The following is a 6,488-nucleotide window of genomic DNA, read 5'->3' on the forward strand; positions in this document are numbered from 1 at the left end:
CTAGCACGAAATTGAATATTGTCACTGTCCACCTCTCGCCTTGTGTGAAATAACAAATGTTGATTGATTCCCGGTATTTTATACTGCCACAAATCAGGTTACAAGAACAACAGAAGCAAAGAGACTGTTGGCAATGAAACAAAACTTAGATTTTACTTACCAAAATTATTCTTTCCTTTTTAGCATTGATAGCGGAGCTCCCGCGCGCACCGCAAGGCGCGCGCGAGCGGAGCCCCATAGCTAAGAGATTTTGGTAAACCCATCAGTGCGAGAAATTTTAGTTTGGTTATGACGTCACTTCCGTCCGACCGACCGTACAACGTACGTACGTATGCTCCTCCATGTAAGCAATGTGAAATGAGACACTCAAACCTTGTGCTGCAAATCAGGTTTTTTTCGGCGGGAAAATGCATGGCCAACTGCGCTGCTGGCCGGGTTTGTTTGGCAGGAAATTGCATCGCCAACTGCGTTTGAGAAAAAAAAATTTTTTTTGAAGACGACGTGTACGACAAAACGCAAACTCAATTTATGAATAAGTCTACAAACATGTAAAGCAAAGAAAGGGAGATAGAAAGAGATCAAGAAAACAGGCGACGAAGAAACGAAGTTCCACGTCAAAGAGAGCGATTGAGAGTGGTAGCAAACAGGGAAAACATGAGTGACGAACAAAGAGAGAAAGAACAGGAAAGGGTGCCGAAAAAACCTTGTGTTGCGGCACAGGGTTTGAGTGTCTCATTTCACATTGGCTTACATAAATGAGCGTATGTGCTGTAACCCAGGTTGTTTTTCGGCGGGAAAATGTATGGCCAACTGCCCTGCCGGCCGCGTTTGTTTGGCGGGAAGTTGCATCGCCAAGTGCGTTTGAGAAAAAAACAAAAAAAAAAAAAATTTTGAAGACGACAAGATACAAAGTCAATTTTTATATGTGACCAACAACAGGAGAAAGAGAAAGGCAACTAGCGCCGGGAGAAACAAATCGACTGGCACATCATCAGAATCTGGAAGTGAAATCATTTTACTCCGATCCGGCGCCACGAAACGTTGGATTTTTCCTCTTGAAGTGAAACGTTTCGCTCACTTAACGTTGTAAAACGAACGGAAAAATCAGCAATGGAATAAAGGGACTGGTTATTCTCAGAAGAGGCGAGTACATTCATGCAATTTTGTTGACAAAACTTTGCTAGTTTGCTGGTTTGCAACATATTGTTTTCTTGCAGTTTTGACACGCCGTTTAACTTAAGCTTAAGCTAATACTGCTAACTTCAGAACAGTATTTTGAACTCATTTTTTCGGTCCATGTTAATCATTTTCCTTGGAGTTTTATTTTCTGATCTCGTCCAATTTTGCCGTCAAACAGCGGGAGAAAGAGCAAGGCGGATCGCGGCGGGAGAAACAAATCGATTCTTTTAGCAGCTTTTAGAGGCGGCACTTCATAGACAGCGGCCGAATCTTGAAGATAAATTATTTTGCTCTAATCAGTGTCTAATCTGGCGCAATGAAATGAAATTAAGATTCGATGGATTTTTCCTCTTGAAGTGAACCTCAACGTTGTAAACGAACGAAAAAATCATCAATCGAATAAAAGGACTGGTTATTCTCCAAAGAGGCGAGTATATTGATGTGATTTTGTTGACAAAACTTTGCTGTTTTTGCAAGATATTTTTTTCTTGTAGTGTTGACACTGCAACTTGTTTAACCTCAGAGCAGCCTTTTGAGCTCATTTTCCGGTCCATGTTCGTTATTTCCCTTGGAGTTTTATTTTCTAATCTCATTCCATTTTGCTTCATTTAAAAAAAATTGATTCTGAGCTAAAATAGTCAGTCAAACAAACGTCTCCCAACATTGTATCGTTGGCATAAACTACTGACAAGTTTTTCTCGCATATATTTCTGACAATCTCTATGAATTATCACAGTGCTTTTTTCATTTATTACTCAAAGATATATTTGAAGTGTGTTTTTTGGTTAGTGTATCCATTTTCTCTGAGGTTTATAGCGTACGGCCTTCTTGATAAGCAAAATTTACTAGGCAGTGACAGTGCCGGTAGTGCGCGTTGGCTGTTCACAAACCATTTTGCCTCGATCATCTTAAAAACTAAAAACAGTAATAAAAACAAAATATCATTTTGAGCCATGTGAATTCCGCTTTAATAACACAGAGGGCAAAATGTTGCTAAAACTATCAAGTTACTTCGTAAAACAGTCAGTAAAACACTCATCGAAGGTGCAAGCAAACCAATGAACAAATTATTTTATTTTTTCGTAGGGTACAAAACAAACAAAACCGACGAGAACAGTTCCCATTAAACACATGTAATTAAGAGAGAATACAAGTTTAATCCAGGAGCAAACTAACAACGATAAATCAAATGTTAGGCATCAATTAATTGTTCACCTGCGCTGTGAAGCTTCCTACCGCTTGGAAATCACATGAACATAGAGCGATACTAAAATAGCAAACGATGGATCCAAAGAAGGAACTTGCGGAGTAATTTCTTCCTGCTCCCTCCTCCCATCAAAAGGACACTTTCATGCTCGGTTATCGTTCGTTGAAAGCACTTGGACGCCATGTCTGATTTCAGTTTCTCAACCAAACAAAATAAAATCAATCCAATCCAAGTCTTTAGTTTTTGACACAAATAATCTTTTGCTGTTTCTTGTGAGAGACACCAAAATTAACCTTTAGGAATTTCCCTCAACGCTGCAGCACTTGATTTCCATGTATTTTTGGTACAAAGAACCCGGCTTTAAGAGTCGAACTTCGAAAGAACCTCAAAGAACTTGGTTTTTTTTTGGACACAAAATGCAGAAACCAACAAAATGTAAAACTGTCGTGCTCAGCCAATCAGGAGCGAGTATTTTCGCCGCTCGACCAATCAGGAGTAAGTAATTTTGCCCTCGGTGAAAGGAAAATTACGAAAAACTGTCCTCTGTTACAACAAATCACCATTCAGTAATTTTGCCCTCTGTTTTACATTGTTATTGTTGATGAGCAGTTAGCTGCGTATGCATTAAAAATGTACTGTATAGCTGCAGAATTGATGAGGAACTCATAAGGTTATTACGTTCATACAATAAGCAGACTTCTATTGTGGAGCTCCGCTTTTAGGCTTGGCTAAATATATATATTATTTTCATCGCTATGTGACCTTGAAAATCAAAGCATGTTTGGAGAAGGTCTTTCCTAAATTCAAAAGATGCAATCAAACTTGTCAAGCCTCATAAACAAGAAGTAAACTGACTCTGTTTTTCCAACAATTCTGGAACCAAAATGTCAGAAAAACTTAGTTGGACGAAAACTTTGGAAAAAATTAAGCTGAGCAATAAACTCCATGAAGAATTTATTGTGGTGATGACTTGGACTATAGCTTGAAAGCCAATTTTCTTTAACTCAATAAGTCTTCTGATTGTATGTTGTTGACACAGGAATCCCAAACAAATTGAGTCTAATGCATAACCATTTGTAGTTTAAACAATTTAAGGAAATGAATAAGAATACTGGAACGTTTTTAAAAACCATTATTTTCTTATGTCAAGTGAGGCTTTTGTTGGATAAAAATATTCAGTTCAACATTTGAAACAATTTATTCAGGATTAGTGAAGGTATTATCAAACCATGAGCAGGATGTGTGGAGAATTTGAATGAAGTAATTTGTTTACAATTTTTTGGTAAAAATTCAGGAAATTACTTTGTCACAAGCAAAATATGTAAGGACTCTGTTTAGATATCACAGTATTGCCATGGAAACAGGCAAAAGGAGTAATGGAAATCCTCAGCTGGGAATTATTGTTTTGATAACAACAAAAGTATTTCAACTGAAATCAGTGCCTGGCAGCTTGAGATCCAAGACAGAAAAAAACAGAAAATGTTTTACAATTAAATTTTGATGTAAGGATGTCTTTTGATAACATTAATTTTATCAATCTGCTCATTATTAAAATAGGACTGGTTATGTAATCATTGCCAGGCTGTAACATGCTTACATCGGACATGAAGACCTGGTCACAGTTGTTCAGAGTGGATAACATCCACCCAGTGGATAAAATGTGTTAGTTGGAGTATGTTTTGTCTGCTAGATAGTAGTGTATCTGCTGGATAAAGTTATCTGCTCTATGATCAACTGGGGCCAGAGTGTCTCTTGTTAGCAGCCCAGCATTGATAGTTATGTAGCCATCCCAAAGGCTTTAAGTGTCTACATGTCCGATGGCTATTCTTTTTCTTGATTTGTCTGTGATCTGTAGGCAAGTGCCCCAAGCCAGTCTGATTTTGATGCATTTTGACAATTCAGTATAGCTTCCATCATTTTGTTATGCACTGAGCCTTTCAATTTAGGTGGGACACTTGTCTACACATTGTGGAGATGTCAAGTAAACAAATAGTCATGGGCCATATAGACACTTCAGGTTACACTAAACCATTTTGACTGCGTTATGTACATAGAACCGTAAGCGCCCAGCTTTAGGGTAAAGTATTGAAAGCTGTACATCATTATTTTTAAAGCTAAAAGAATGGAGAAATGTAAGAAATCAAACTTCTTAGCTCAAAGCTGTACCCACTACAAGACCTTAAGTGCAAATTTACTGAGGTATATAAATGTGAATTAACTGTGCAACCATTTCACTTAGCTTAACATCCGGTGATTGCAAGATGTTTGGTAGGTATTGGCCACTAAAACTGTCAGGGATTTTTGAAGTTTGTTTTAGTTTTGAAATTATAACCTCAAATGCAAAAAATCGCAGTCAGAAATCAATCTTCAAACTTCAAGTAGCTTTTACGTTGTTTTGAAAACTCTGTCACTGATTTTTGACAGCTGTTTTCAAAACAAAGTTAAAGTGACTTTAAGTTTGATTTGTGATTTCTGTCTGCTATTTTTTTACGTCTGAGCTTGTAAATTCAAAACAGAAGCAGACTCTAAATCCCAGACACGGTTTTAGGGGTCAAAACCTCCTAAACATTTTGCAGCCACTGGATGTTCAGTAGAGTGAAGTGGTCGCGTGGGTAGTTCACGTTTATAAACGTCAGTAAAGTTGCACTTAAGGTCTTGTAGTGGGTACAGTTTTTGTGGTAAAGAAGTTTCATTTCTTCGTTTGTCCATTCTTTAGGCTTTAAAATGATGTACAGCTTTGGATATTTTACTCTAAAGCTAAGCACTTATGGGTCTTTGTGCATAACATGGCCAAAAAGGTTTAGTGTAATCTTAACCGTGCTTGGTTCACTATCATTGTTGTAGACAAAAACAACACACACTGAGTTTGCAGTGAAAAAGAGTTTATTTTGTTTAAAACAGTTGTAAAAAAAAATAAATAAATAAATAAAAAATCTAGCCAACCACCCCCCTGCCTTTTGGGTTGCTTCTGCTCTGGTCTGAGTTGTTCTGTGTTCTTTTGTCCTCATTAAATATTCCAACTTTGTAATCTTGTCAAGTTTTATCTGATCTCATAATTTCTAAGGGGTGATGTGAACACTGGGAGATTCCCTGTTGATCCACAAGAGGACATGACAACAGCGAAGCTGATGAGGGTTTGCTTCCCTGCCCTCTAGAGTCCAATCCAACTTAGCCTGGATACCACAATTCCTAAATTTTTGTTTAAGTGCCAATCAGTTTGAAAGTGGTTGAAATATGCTTGTTTCATAATTTGGCCATTCGGTAAAATAGAATAAAATTTTCCCCAAATTCATTGTTTGGTTTCAAATCTTCCACTGTCTTGGGTGAAAAAAAATAAGTGTCGCTGTTCAAGGGCAAGGCATTTCATCATAAGAGGAGGAGGACGAGGCCGGTTCAGCGTGCCGTCTACCATTTCCCCGGCCGCACCTTGTCATATAGCAAATCAAAGAGTACATAAAGTCTCGTGGAGGGTAGTTCTTTCTGTGAAGCTGCCAAAAGCGAAAGTTGCCGCCCCTAATCCCGACATTTAGTCGCAAAATCCAAGCAGAAAAAAAATTAATGCGTGAAAGCGCTAAATTGTAAAGGAAAGCCGACGTAAATTTTTTCTGGTTAAATTTTTGATGTTCGCTAACCTGCGGTAAAACTCGGTTTATTTGAAAGTTGTCTCAACATAGGGTGTGAAACAAAAGGCAAACAACGGCATTTTGACAAAAACTATTTACGGTTTTAAGAGTCATTCGAAACGGCGAAATGAATTAATTATGCACACAGCTTCGGATGACGTAAAAGCACGTGCAATATTATGCTAATATGCTAATTTGCGGTGACGAAAAGCAATCGAAGAATTCAAAATGGTTGGCCGAATGGTACTAAAAGTTTTTTTTTTTCAATTCGTCTTTTGTTTCTTGAACCTAGAATTCTTGGTCATAAAACGGTCTGCGGCATTCGAAGTCAAAAAATGTTATGAAAGCTGTCATGTTTTTGAATGCATTTTTTGTAAACAAAATTTGTAAGCATGCATAATTTAGTGCGGGCCGTGAAAAGAAATGTATTGTTACGATTTCCTAAGCCAATTTATTTTAAAGAAATGAAAAGTTAGGCT

This window comes from Pavona decussata, unplaced genomic scaffold, assembly GCF_977016875.1.
Source record: "Pavona decussata unplaced genomic scaffold, jaPavDecu1.1 SCAFFOLD_371, whole genome shotgun sequence".
Lineage (NCBI taxonomy): Eukaryota > Metazoa > Cnidaria > Anthozoa > Scleractinia > Agariciidae > Pavona > Pavona decussata.